Source organism: Hibiscus syriacus, unplaced genomic scaffold, assembly GCF_006381635.1.
Source record: "Hibiscus syriacus cultivar Baekdansim isolate YM2019G1 unplaced genomic scaffold, ASM638163v2 tig00111917_pilon, whole genome shotgun sequence".
Taxonomy (NCBI): Eukaryota; Viridiplantae; Streptophyta; class Magnoliopsida; order Malvales; family Malvaceae; genus Hibiscus; species Hibiscus syriacus.
In genome coordinates, this window is record NW_024063213.1 from 1112543 (window position 1) to 1128810 (window position 16268).

A 16268-nucleotide genomic window follows, 5' to 3' on the forward strand; every position below is an offset into this window, starting at 1 on the left:
TCCAATTATCCGAATTTTTTCTGAACTTTATTGCTTTATAACTTTTAATTCAAAATCTGTACGAAAAATCTGATTCTCACAGAAACTTCATTCTTGAGGGTGAACTATTCATTTACAGAACCGGACTGCATGACTTTTTAAAATTACACTTTGGTCCCTAATTTTTTTAAAGTTTATACTTTGCTACTAAACTTTAAAAATTAACATTTTAGTCACTAGACAAATTTTGGGGTATTACAATTATCCCCTTAAGAAAATTCATCCTTGAATTTTCAACATGTACCTAATGCAAAAAGATGAGAATACTACTTTTTCATATCTCATTTACATATCCACATAATTTCCTTGACTTCAAAATTCCTCCAAAGAACCTTAACATAACAAATGAAATAGTTTAATTATTTTGTTATTTAGCTCCATGTTCTAGTATCTTAATCGGTTGTTTTATCAATTAAATTTAGTTGAATCTCAATTTCTTCTGAAAAATAACATGTGAAGAATTTCAAACTATACCTTCAAAGTATTGATACATGAAACACACTAAGATCTTATCTATTTCTAGAGGTAACCATAATTGATAATTCACCAGGCCATTTATTTTCATTATTTCATATAAACTGATGACTCGCATATTTAGCTTTCCTTTTTCCCCAAAATCGTAGAATCCTTTTCTAATGCGACATCTTGAGTAACACCTTATCAATGACATGATTTTTAATTCATTTATCTTTGTATCCAAATAAAGATTCTATCATTCAACTGAAACTTTAATATTGTCTCATATAATCTTCATTTTGTCTTTTACTTTCCTAATCAGATCAGAGCCAATTATTTTTCAATCCTCGAATCCATCTCATTTTAAAAAAATATATGACTCTTTCTTCCATATAAATCCTCATAAGGATCATTTGATTCTTGACTGATAACTATTATTACAAACAACCTCAGCAAAACATAAGTACTTTTTCCATGACCCTTTAATTCCAATTATGCCTATCCTTAACATATCTTTCAGAAATTGAATAGTTCACTCTGATTATCCATCTATATGAGGATGAAAAATAGTGCTAAAGTTAAATCAAGTCCCGAAGGCCGTATGCAAGAACTTCAAAAAAATCTTGAAGTAAACCTTAGATCTCTATCAGATAATATTGAGATAAGTATTCCATATAAGCAGACAATTTCCTTAACATATATTTCAACATACTTATCCATAGAATAATCAAATCGAATTGGAATAAACTGTGTTGACTAAATCAATCTCCTCACAACCATCCATATTGAATTCTTTTTGTTAAGTGTTAAAGGTAAACCTGTTACAAAACCCATAGTAACTCTTTCTATTTCCATTAAGGAATAGAAATAAGTTACAACAATTCAAGTAATACTTGACATTTTATTTTTTTTCTTCTTCCTGTTTTAGCATATCAAGTATTAAGAAAAAATCTTAGCTATACTCTTTTTATGTTTGATCATTACTATTAACTTTTCAAGTCATGGTATATCTTGTTTCCTCTAGAATATCATGTTAAATTACTACAACATGCCTCAAAGAGAAATTCTTTCTTCAACTCCTCATTGGTTGGAATATAATCATTTCCTTGACAGTACAAACATCCATTGGACTTAACTTAAAAAATCTTTGATTTCACTTTTTTTCTACTTGTTCGATACTTGACCTATACCTTTTATTCATTCTTTGAAGATTCTTTATTTGTTCCAAATTTAGCTCATTTTGAGTTAACATAACTTAAAATTTTATGAACGATATACATATAACATCTTTCACCATATAGATAATGATGCCATATCTTCAAGGAAAATACTATTACCACAAATTCTATGTCATGCGTAGAATAATTCCTTTTGTGTGTCTTAAATTACCTCAAAGCATAATTCGTAATTTTTCCTTGTATTTATATGCATTCCAAACCATTATGAGATGTACCACTATACACCACATAATCATTTACGGATTCTGGTTGTACCAACACTGGAACTTCTATCTAAATTTTCTTTAATGTCTCAAAACTTTCTTGGCACTTATCAGTCCAAATAATCAGTACATCATTCCTTAAAAGCTTGGTAAGGGGAGAAGCGATCATCGAAAAGTTCTTCATGAACCTTTGATAATAACTAGTGAGTCCCAAGAAACTTCAAACTTTTGAAATGTTCTTTGGAGTTCTCCACTCAACAATAACTTGAACTTTCTTGGGATCTACTATTATTCCTTCTATTGAGATAACATGGCCAAGAAAAGCAACTTATGACAACCAGAATTCACACTTTGAAAACTTGTCATAAAGCTTTTTATACCGAAGTGTGTGAAGAACAATACAAAGATGGGCATCATGATCTTCTCTTATCCTAAAGTAAACCAAAATATTGTCAATGAATACGACTACAAACTGATCCAATATGGCTTAAACATTTGATTAATAAAATCCATGAATACTGCAGGGGCATTAGTTAATCCAAACGGCATCACCAAAAAACTCGTAATGGTCGTACCACATCCTGAAAGTCATTTTAGGAATATCTTCATCTTTAATATTTAACTGATGATAACCCGATTGATCTTAGAAAACACCAATGCACCTTTTAACTTATCAAAAGGGTCGTTGATCCTTAGAAGAGGATACTTGTTCTTTACTGTTACCTTATTCAATTGATGACAATCTATACATAATCTTATAGAACCGTCCTTCTTTTTCACAAACAATACATGTGCACTCCATGGTGACACACTCGACCTTATAAAACCCAGATCTAACAATTATTGCAATTGAGCCTTTAATTTCTTAAATTAAATAGAAACCATTATTTTCAAGGTTTGAGAACCTACTACATTAACTAGGAAGGCTTGACAACCTTGTAATAACAATTTCTTAGCAAATAACGCTAAAATCACATTTGATAGTGGATTTTATTCTTTCACCAACAACTAATGGTTTCAACACCCTCCAAGTCTTTCAGAATTAACCTCTTTAATTAACAGTTAACCACATCATGATAGGGGAAAGCCAATCCATGCCTAGAATTATCTCAAATTCATCAAAGGTAATTCCATCAGATTCGATGGAAACTTAATTCCTTGAATCATTAAGGGGCAATTTCTACATATACAATTTACTGAGCTCTATGGCTTAAAGGATTAGTCGCCACTATATTATTAGAGATAGGCTATAACTGAATCCCTTTTTCTCTAATTAACTTAGTGCTTATGTTTGAATGCGCAGAACCAAGATCAATTAAAACAAACACAAGTTTGCCATAAAAATAAAATATACCTACAATAATCTATGAATTATCTTTATATTCTACAATCTTTGAATCATCTTCATCTTATTGAGACATAAAAATTGACTTATTTACAATTATTTTCTTCATTTTTTTCATGAGTAAGTTGTGCCCAGTGCCCACATCACAACTTCTTTCTCGTTATAAGGTGGAGCATTCCTCCCACAGAATGGAGGAAAATCTCTTATAGAACTAACCTTTCTAAGACGAATTACTAAAATCTTCCCTGGTCGATTTGTGTCACCTGAAATCTCAATCTTCTTATAATCATTTTTAACTTCCTTGCATTTTCTCTTATCTCCAAACATCTAAGTAAACACATATTTAAATCATATTAGTAAGGAGCAACATAAATCAAATCACAATCACCATATCAATAACGATGACATCCTAGTGGCATGTATACACTTTTCAATTCAAAACAGACTCCGTTTAGACGTAGAATTGGCTAAACCTACAGCACTGATACCAATAAATGTAACACCATAACCTGTAAACATCTAAGAATACGAGTCATAGATGTCACATCAAATTGACTATTGTTCACTAATTACATTTGCTTAAAATTTAATTTCTTTTAAAATATTCATATTTTCAACTTTTAAATCTATTTATATCTACTTGAACTTTCATACCATTTTTAAAAATTAATTTATGCATATAAAATACTTATAAATGAAACTAGTCAAATTAAACATTCCTAATTTAATATTACCTACCATTTAGTCAAGACTGATAAAACAGACTGATAACATAAATATACATACCACTACTAGTTAAAAGAAACGTCAACGATGTCTTACTGATACTGGTATTATAGATGATCTACATATAATGCTTGGGTGGCTCCTCACAAAACGTCTGTATCTCAATCAGACACTACGCTTGAAAATCATCACGCGCTAAATATGACTTAGTAAGACAATAATATTGAAGGTGAGAACAAAGAAATAAAATATTGAAATAAACGAAATTATTTAAAATAAAATAGATAGAACTTTCAGAATATTCAAATCATATATCTCAAGCTGTTCATTTATCAGAAACCTGAAATGAATCATATGATGATTTCACAAAATCATAATAAATTAGATCAGATAGAATAATCAGTCAACATTCCTTTATAGTTAGACTCTTTTAAGAACTTTCATATTTCAATTTTATAGCCCAAAGTATATTTTAAGAGAATATAAGGTACGTGAGTCAGACGAGTGTGTGCAATATATATATCAGTGCCATTATTAGAATCAGAACAGATAAGCACACACAGTGCTATCACATCAAAAATAACAATATGCACACAAAGAACATTCAAATCAGAATATATATACTAGAATTCACTCCGGTACATCACAATATTTCAGAATCAGAACATATAATTACTTCACCTCATGGCATGCTAATTGTACCTTTGACTCTCCATATAACATAAGTGTGTGTTCAGTTCATTACATAATCATTTGATAAAAATCATGTCAGAATTAGAAATATATTTCAAATATATTCGTAAAACATGACATGGCTAGTTCATATCCAAAATAATTCATAAAACTTATTAAAAATATTATAGATATAATTCATAATCAAAACATAATAAATATCTTTCAAATAAACAACACAAGTCGTCCTCAATCAAAATAATTAAATAAATAAACTGCACTCACCTGGTAATGCCTCACTAGAAATCTTATTTAGCGTTCTAGCTTTAATCTTTAACTTTTTCTTTACCTTTAAGCTTTCTTTGATCTCGATCTTCATGTTCGTCATTTATACATCATATACATTTCAAAGCGTATATTAGTATTTTACTAACATGGGCACAATCTAGTAGTAAAATTGATAAAAATTATATTGATACTTATTAGATATTAAACCCTTTTCAACATGACAATGCTAATCATAATACTTAAAATATAACTTCAATCCTCTTAACATTCATGTCAACTCATAACTCAGTAGATTCTTTCAAATTCCACCATCTAACCATAAAATGATTTTTTTATAATTCTTCTCAACATTTCTAATTTATTCAAAATGGTCTCTTGCCATTTAACTTTAATTAAAAGCATCCTAATTGGTCCAAACAACTTTCCAAAGCCTACAAAATCATTCATTCATCATTTCTAGCCTTAAGGAAATTTTTACATATTTTCTTAATTCATTCACCATGGCCGAATATAAAAGGTCACCTAAGGCTTGATTTCCAACTTGATTCAAACATGAATTTAACTTCCAAACATCATTCAAATCATCTACAATCAATTCCATATCAATTTCAATTTAAACAACAATTCTCCATAAAACCCTAAGTTGTTCGAATTTAGTACTTTAATTTCCAAGTAGTTTCATTCATCACACAAGCATGAAAAGATTCTCCAACATAAACTACACCTTAATCAATCCTTAGTTAATCAAAACATAACATCCTCTTCATCCATCAATTTCAATAATTCAATGGTATAAGCATGGAAAGCATGAAATAATGGTACCAAATGATAGAGAATTTCAAGTAGAACAATTTTCTATTTAATGTCTTCATCCAAATTCCTAATAAATTGGGTTGAAAAATCAAAAGAATTTTTTTCTTCTTACCTAAGCAAGGCTCACAACAAATCTTGGAGAAGATGAATAAATTCTCTTGAAAATTATTCATCTTTCTTTATTAAATAATGAATTAAAAATTCATTAAATGCTAAATTACCAATTTACCCTTAAAATTGAAATATCTTTACTAATTTACCCTTAATGAAACTTGATATTACCTTGATACCAAGCCATATAAACCTTATCATCTTCCAAATTCAAAGATGGATAAAATATTTTTTCCTTGCCATTTTCCAAAAAATTCAATCTTGCCATTTTTCATCCAATGATCCAAATTGAACATAGAATAAATTCTCAAATCCAATGCTCCATATGATTTTCCACCATTTTAAAATATGCAAATAATATTTCTAATATTAATTTATCATCCTTCACAATTTTCTGAAAATTCAATTTGATCCAATTATTTGAATTTTTCCCGAACTTTATCGCTTTATAACTTTTAGTACAAAATCCGTACAAAAAATCTAATTCCCACAAAAACTTCATTCTTAGGGGTAAACTATTCATTAACGGGACCATATTGCAAAACTTTTTAAAATTACAATTTGGTCCCTAAACTTTTTCAAAGTTTATACTTTGATCACTAAACTTTCAAAATTTACATTTTGGTTACTAGACAAAATTCGGAGTATTACAAGACTCAATTGACTAGTGTAAGGAACTAAAAGATCAGTAAGAGATAAATCTAAGTTTAGTGATTTAATTAGTACCTCAATTAATCTCAGGACTCATAAATTCTGATTAATCTCGTTAAAGGTTAAATTTCAGAAATGCTTGGATAAGAAACTACGAAAATACCCGTGTGATGAAAAGACAATGATTGTCCCTAAAAGTGAAATTAACCCTGTTAATCAATCATAACCTTTGAGATGGTAAAAGACTTAGAATTTCTAATTCCTGAGCGAACACCCGGAGGCTAAATTATCGAAAGTACTTTACATGTATGAATTACTTGAAATGACTATATTGCGTGGTATGTTGAACTAAATGGAATGTACTGTACGTATCTGAATTGTTGAAATGATCGAATTACTCTGGAAACTCCGAAATGATAGGATAAACTTGAATACTCAATGACCTAGAATGAAGTGGATGACTTGGATAAGTTTGGAAACATTGATGAACTTATATGTTGTATCGTCCATAAGAGTTAGGAACCACGAATCAAGCATGTCAACATTTCTTGATACCGTTGCAATATAGAAATGAAATAAATACCATTGGAATACATTTTGTCTCTTTAAGATCATTCAATGATGATTCTGAAGGTGATCAGTTCAACTAGAGCAATCAATAGTAAAAAGTGAATAATGGTGAAGTATCTCAGTCTGAATGATTGGAAAGTATCGCATGTTGGGATTGGTTAGTTTAATTTGACCCAAAATCCTAATAATTTTATATAAATCCTATATACTATAAAATGTTGTTTTACTCTTATTGGGTTAAATCACTAAGAATCTTCAAGAAATCAAAATATCTAAAATGCCTCTGATTGCATGAATAATGAAATCACTCTTTTCATATATGAAATCTCAAGTAACTATGATGTAAAAGATTCAGAATATCTTCTTGGTTACTTAGTGCTTCTGAAAACATTTGAATACTATATGATCTTGATAAATCACTTCCTGAATGACTGATGAGTCTGTTACTTATCAATCCCCTTTTTATGGGTATCTCTATTTAGAAATTCAATCAATTGAAAAAAGTTTCGTGTTTCCCTTGCTTGATAATTACTAAGTACCTCCGGAAAATAATTGGATCCTCTAGTGTGTTCCTTATGTTCCATATAATTATTTTACATGTTTTAAAATGTGATTTTATGAAATTACAGATTTATTGAAGTATTGATTTACTATTTATGAACTATGGCTACATGATATATGTTCTCTAGTTACTATTTTTACTGATAAATAAATATGTCTAAAATTTGATTTGCTACTACCATTGGTTACTGTCTGAAAAATGTTTTTCTTCGAGGTACTCTGGGATATGGTATGAAGTCTCTTTAGGTTCAGTTCTGATCAAGCTTGTAATTCCTTATATAGGTTCAACACCAATCAACTTGTAATTCCTTATTGCAGGTTTAGTTCTGACCAAGCTGTTAATTCTTTATATAGGTTCAACATCGATCAACTGGTAATTCCTTATGGACTTATGGCGACCCTTGGGTGGGCTCCAGGGCCCAATGGACCTAGTGGTAAGACCTTATGGACCTTAAGGTACTCCCTTGGGGTTATAATCTATTGTGTGCATTGGGTAAGTCCTTATGGGCCTGAGGGCACACCCATCAGGTTGTCACCTACACTTCGGCTATGGTAAGACCTTATGGACCCAAGGTGCTCCCTTAGGTTGGCACCTACCCCAATAGCATAGGGTAAGTCCTTATGGATGTAGTTATGGGGAACTACATATCGGTGTTCAGTTGGAGGGTATTACTATGATTTTAAACTACTAATGTTTTTAAAGGATCTATACTATTTATCTGTTTTGTTGGAACACACTAGACTCTCCAATTCAATCTTTTGAATATGTCTATATTTGAATACTTCATTCAGACTGTAAATTCCTATTTGTAACTAAAGACTTAGCTAATAGAATATGAATTCAGTGCTAGTATCTAATGATGACTATCCCGCTAAGGAATTTATGTGCTTTACCCTATTCCCGATGGACTAATTCATTCATCTAGTAGTTCTGTATTACTGAGCTTCCCAAAGATCACTTTTTACTCACCATTTCAGGTTAAATGAATTGATCCAGTGCATCTATCAACCTCAATATTGGGAGTTCCATTTGACTTTGCTTGTAGAATACAGTACCAAGTTGTAAGTATTCAATCATGTATGGGATTTATGAGAAATGTTAATTTTTGGTTGTTTTTTATATGAAAATGGTTAGAAATAATTGAGAATTAATGAAATTGAGTTGTAGGTGATGAAATTGAGCTTGAAACAAAGTTGGAGACCATTATGAGAAATGCTTGAAAGATTATGCCTAGGTGGAAATAATTAGGAAAAATTTTATTAAAAATTTCTTTAAGGGTTAGAATGGATGTAGGAATGATTTCATGTGATTGGAATTAAGTTTTGGATCGAATTTGTAGTAATGTTAAGCTGAAAGGACCTTTTTGTAGGTGTTTTTTTTAAAGTTATTGGGTAATTATTGGGAATTTGAAGTACTATGTTGGAAATTAGTGCTAAGATAGTGAATTAGACTGTTTTGGAAGATGGTGAATAATGAAGAATTAAGTTGGAAGTTTAGGAAAAGATGTTGATGCAATAGAAAAAAATGCTAGATTGAAGTGTTTGATTTGAAAATATTATTTGAAGTTGAAAATGGTGACTAACATGGAATAAAAGTGATGGATATGTATTAATGGTGAAATGTTCGAATTATAGGGATTAAATTTAAAGAAATGTGTAGTTGTGGGTTAGTTGTGAAATTATGGGAAGTTAAGTGAATTTTAGTTATGGAATACTAATTTCAAGAACTAAGAAAGGCAAGTTGCAAACGTTGGATTAGAAATTTGTTAAGTTAGAGAAAATAGTATCAAATATACATTTATAGTGTTTTTGACATTTTATTCGAATATATGTTCATGGAAATTTTTAGAATTTTACTTGAATCCGAGTTTATTATATTATTTGCAAAAGTACTAATTAGTGTTTAAATTGGATTTGTTGGGGAAAATGATGATGTTTAACTTGCGATCGAAATAAAGCAACGAGTGAGTTAAAGAAAGAGAGGATAAAATCCAAGAGTGAAGTGATCGTAGTGGTAAAGCTAGTAAGCAACATGTGAGTGCAATTAACTTTTTATTTATAATAGTAAGAGGAAGACTTGCAATAAGTCAACATCGATCGGTCTAATAAGAAAATATTTTTAAATCGTAGTTGAATGTATGCATTTTATTATTGTTTTATTTTCTATATATCATGTGAATATATTTGGGTATGAACTGCTTATAATCCTACTTATTGAGAATTGGTTTTTATATGATTTTGGGATGATTTTATATGTAAAATTAGTACTTGATTTGAAATTAAGCCCATTGTATGAGAATGAGGGTTAGTGGTACAATGACATGTCATGAGGTGGAGTGATATTGATTACTGATATGATTTGGTACATTCGTGTACATCTGTCTAGCACTAAATGAGAATTATGATATTTATGATGTTTTGACGTCATGAATTATCATATATGTTTCTGATTTAGTATAGCGATATTGTGTTCTACGGTACCTATACTTATGTTTAACACTAAAAGTGCTATCTGTTATTGGCAGTAGGTCTGCGAATAGTGTGCACACTTGTTATTTGACTCATGTATCATATATTCTCATGAAAATACAGTGAGTGACAATTTGATTTGAATGGAAAAGTATAAATCTGATATGACACAATGTAGTTGACTGATGGAATTTTTATAGTGTTGTTCTTATTATGAGCATATGTTTTGATAATAATATGTATTTTATTTAATAATTCTTTTATATGATATCATTTATTTTATCTATTAAATATTTTATTTATATTATTTATTACCTCATTAAGTAAAAAATTTAGCGTGTGATTGTTTTACACGTAGGTAAAGCGAGGTCGATAGAGGAGTAAGTAGCCTAGCCAAACATCTATATTTTGTGATTCGGTTCAAACATCTAGAATCAATATGAAATCTTTATAATTTTTTTATATTTCTTAGTTGGAATGTATATATTTATATTTTGATGTTTTGATTCGATATGACTGAACTGCTTTTCGATTTAAATTATATATGCTATTTTTATAATTGAATATTATTAAATTATGAATATTATTTTATTTTAGTTTAAATAAGTATTAAATTGATTATTTATTTTATTATTTTATTTATATTGGTTAACTTTAAAAGAAACACATTTTTTTATTTTCGAATATTAAATGTCTTATGTGATTAGTGTGACATCTTTGACTCGTGTAAAGAGAAGTGTATGAGTTAGGGTGTTAGATTTATTGGTATTAGAGCTACAAGTTTAGCCGATCCTGGGCATAAAACGAAGTTATTAGTTGTTTAAAGTTTGTACATGCCACTAGGATGTCAATTTTTTTTATTGATATGGTGTTTTTATATATTGGATGTCACTCCTTACTAATCTAAGTTTTTTGTATGTGTAGTAATGTCTCAATAGAAACCTCGAGGAGAAAGACTGAGCAACAAGAGGTTGTAGAAGGGACCACTAGCTATAAAGTGAATACTGAACCTTCTGCTCAGTCTGAACCGTAGGGAGCACATGCACCTCAGGGAGTGTCTGCGCCAGATCACGGGACGTTTCTACAAGTACCAGAGACTATCTTGCAGCGTTATATGCTTGCTCCTCCACCACTTCCCACCTGCTCATCCAGCTCCTCCGATGTCTGTTGCAAATGAACTGAAAAGTCTAGGAGCCCCTGAATTCAAGGGGAAGCTATGAAGGTCCAGTGATAGTAGATATTTGGTTGCATGGCGTAAAAATGATGCTGACAGATTACACTTTTTGGATCGAAAGAGATTAGATGTGGCAATATCTTTACTTTGAGGTCCAACTAAAATATAGTGGAAAAACACCATGATGCGTGTTTCTCCAAATCCAACGGCTTGACAATTTTTCATCGGCAAACAATTTAGCAGAGAAATGAAGCAAATTTCTAAATCTGAAGCAAGGTAACCGTAATGTGTATGAGTTCGAGTGTGAATTCAACAAGCTGAATTGGTTTGCCTCAGATCTGGTCCCAACAGAAAAAGACATATTTGAGTGGTTTATTGAGGGTTTACACCCAGGACTGAAAGAGTTCATGTTGGCATTGGAGTTGCATACTTTTCAAGAAACGATGAACTAAGCCAAAGCCCTGGAGAGAGCACATAACTAGAAATTTACAGGCAGAGGTTTCAGCCAGCAAAAAGACCAGGGTCATCTTCAACTGTAACCTTGTCCAAGAAGGTTGAGGTTTCACTTATATACCTTAAAGTAGATCTAAGAGTACTTCTCCTAATCCTAAGGGATCTAGTGCTATTAAAGGTATACATTCTCAGTCAGCTGCTTCTTGTGCCAATCGACCAACTTAGAGAGAATTCCAATATTGTGAGGTATGTGGTAGATCTTATTCAGGAGTGTGCCGATGGGCTACTGGGGTATGTTTCCATTGCGATGATACTGATCATTTTATAAAGGATTGTCCGGTAACGACCAGAGAACCGGCCTAGATAGAGCGATATGTTACGGTTTCACAGAGAGGTAGAGGTAAGGCCAAGCCGAAGGACCATCAAGATCTACTCCACAGTCAGAGACAAGCACTGTAGCTAGAGTTTACAATATCAAGACCATTGAGGACAGAGATGATCCAGAGATTATAACAAGTACTTTTTGTCTTTATGGTGCACCTATTTTTTTTATAGACCCTGGTTCTACACATTCCTACATTATTACAAAGTTAATTAGAGAACAAGAGATTCCTTTAGAACCTATATATAGTGATATAGTGACAAAAAATCCATTGGGTCAGAGTGCACAAGTTAGTCGATTTTGTAGAAATTACCCGATAAAAATGCAAGGAATTGAATTCCCAAAAAATCTAATGGAGTTGCTTTTCGAGGAGTTTAAGGTTATTTTGGGGATGAATTTGTTATCATCTTATCACGCAATGGTAGATTGTCATTTAAAGCGACTGATACTAAGAGACTTGGAAGGTACAAAGGTGATAGTGGTTGGAGAGAAGGTGAATCCATTATCCAATGAGATATAAGCTATTTCTGCTAAGAAACTGTTGCATCAAGGGTGTCAGGCATTCTTAGTTAATGTGGTGGACACTCGAACTTTTAAAGTGAGGTTGGAGGATATTCCAACTAATAGAGAGTACCCTGATATTTTTTCAAATGAGCTACCAAGATTACCTCAAGATAGAGAGGTAAAGTTTAGAATTGAAGTATTTCCAAGAAAGACACCGATATCGATGACTCTATATCAGATGGCTCCAACAGAACTTAGAGAATTAAAAGACCAATTACAAGATTTTCTAAATCGAGGATTTATCAGACCAAACATTTCGCCTTGGGGTGTGCCAGTATTGTTTATGAAAAAGAAAGATAGATCTATGAGATTATGCATAGATCACCACCAAAGTGACAGTGAAGAACAAATATCCTCTTACGAGGATTGTTGATCTGTTTGATCACTTAAAAGGTGCAATATTATTTTCCAAGACTGATCTTCGAACCGAGTATCATCAGTTGAATATTAAAGAAGAGGATATTCCAAAGATAATATTTCAGACTTGGTATTGACACTACGAGTTTATAGTGATATTGTTTGGCTTAACAAATGCTCCGGCGGTATTTATGGATCTTATGAACCGAATATTTCAGCCATACTTGGATCATTTTTTGGTTGTATTTATTGATGACATTTTGGTTTACTGGAAGACAGAGAAGATCATGGTGCTCATATGTGCATTGTTCTACAAACATTTCGAGATAAAAGGTTCTATGCTAAGTTATCGAAGTATGAATTCTGGATATCGGAGGTTGCATTCCTTGGACATGTGTCTATAAAGGGGATTCGAGTGGATCCTCAGAAGGTGAAAGCTATATTGGAATGGAAAGTTCCAAAGAATATTTCAGTGGTTCGAAGTTTCTTAGGATTGACTGGATACTATCGAAGATTCGTAAAGGATTTCTCGATGATCGCCTTTTCACTAACAAAGCTATTAAGGAAATATGTGCCATTTGTTTGGACAAAAAGTCTTAGGAGAGTTTTGAAACTTTAAAAAAGGTTTTGAAAGATGCTCTAGTACTTGTACAACAAGAATCGGGTAAGGACTTTGTAGTATATAGCAACGTGTCTCAAAATGGTTTAAGATGCGTTCAAATGCAATATAAAAAGGTAGTAGCATATGCTTCGTGGCAACTTAAGCCACATGAAAGAAATTATCCTACGCATGATATTGAGTTGGCAGTTGTGGTGTTTGCCCTAAAAATATTACGCCACTACTTATATGGTGAACGGTGTTACATTAACACATATCACAAAAGTTTAAAACATCTTCTAAGTCAAAATGAGTTGAACTTGAGGCAAAGAAGGTGGATAGAGCTTATGAAAAACTATGATGCGATCATAGATTATCACCTAGGGAAGGCTAATGTAGTTGTTGATGCACTTAGTCGAAAGACTTTTCAGTTTTACGTGTGTCAGATGCCCTATTATCTATAAAGGAAGATGATTCTTTGGTAGCTGAATTAAAGTTAAACCCATAACCCCTATACGCGAATCAATACAAGTTACAAATGTCACTTTAGAAATTCAAAACATTTCTTTAATTGAATTGAGTAAAATTTTGGTTTCATTCGAACATCACCAGTTTCATAACTTGAACAATTATTATAAAATAATTATTCAGAGAAAAATCATAATATAATATTTTTGGTTACCAATTCAAAACTAGTTTCAGGCAGTGATAGACAATTCTTTTCTGTTTTATATAATAAATAAGATTGTCTAACACGTTTGATTTAAAACCCAAGTTAATGTTTTAAGCATAGTTTAATATGATAATATTTATTCATACTATTAATTATATTTAATACTAACTATATTTAGAAATTGCAGACATTTCATTCTCGTATACATGCCAGCTAGAACTTTTAGAACACAATAGGATGTCATTATTGTTACTTGTAAATATCTTTGGGGATTCATGCCAAGCTCAGCTCCTTACTCCTTTTTTCTTATTTTTCCTACGCATGAAAATCATCACACACTAAGTATACAATTAGTGAGACAATAATATGAATATTTAAAGCGATTCAACAAATAAATTTAAATGAATAACCATATTAAATGCAATATGATCACTTACGTATATTCCAACCATGTTACCATATATTAACATGAAATAATCAAATATCAAGTTTCATACCAATATACTTGTCATTCATTCCACAAGCTCGTAAGCTTATTTTTCAATTTACCATTTATTAACCAATAAACCATAACCCAAGTTAGACCCTAGGTATTCGAGTCAAATATATGCATCGTATTGCTAATTTTGCACTAAGCATACACTCTAGTGCTAATATGGATATGAAACATAAGGTCGTGCCCACCACCTATACTAGGTTTACACTCTAGTGCTAATTCAGATATGACACATAAGGTTGTGCCCCCCACCTGCACTTAGTGTCCTTACAATCTAATGCTAATATAAACCTATAACTTCTATACTCTATGGAATGCCAACTATACCCTGTCCCTCAATGACATACTTGGGCATATAGACTATTTTTTATTCCATCCATGGCAATGTATATTAATATAATTTAAACATTGGGCAGTTCATACCCGAAGTAACATTCATAATAAACATTATATATATTCATGATAAAAATCATATATATAATAACCATGATCAATGCATTCTATTTTCAACCTTTGACATATTTTGAATATGTCAAATATATGATGAATGACATAAATATCATGCCAACATAATTAAGGTAAACTCATCGTAAGTCCTACCCGATGATGTATAGAACATCCATGTATAATGTTATGCATGAATTGCACTCATTTTGATCTTATATAAGAGTCAAAATATAAGCCTCACTAAGATTTAACTTGATCATTTGCTTCTAATTTGGTTAAATCCAAAAATTTGTCATAATTTCATATCCTGGCAGTTTGCACTACCTTTAAAGAAATATTATTATATATTAATATACACATTTAAAAATTATTCTGTTTATACAAATGCAAACTAGACTCAAATACGAATCTATCCATATAAAGAAATCCTTCTAGTTCAATTTGTACAATTTATGGTGATTTTTAAAGTTGACTGACATAATCTATTTTGAGCAGAATCTGCTGCCCCGTTTTCTTACCTATCTCAATTAAAAATTTATATCTTTTTGTTTATACTTACAAGTCAGTTTTGTTTGTTCTAAACAAAACTAGATTGATATAAGAATCTAAATATATTCAAATCATATTCTATAATTTCTTTTTATAATTTATGGTGATTTTCTAAACTTAATGTCCTGAAAATTCTAAGTAGATTTCACCAATTTGCATCTTCAACTTGTTCACTAATTCTATTAGCTCACCAAATGCACAATGTCTGTATGAATCACAAATCAAATAACATTTTAAGAGTCACTCATTGCCAGTAACTCCGTCACTAGCTCATCGCAAGATAATGTTACACCCCGAATTTAAATTAGAAAATAAATAATTTATTTAATTTAATGACAAAAATAATTTTTTTGGAAATTTCTAGGTTAATTTTTGAATATGTAGAGGGTTTAGGGTATATCCCCATAATTTACCCATAACCTTTCTGTCATCA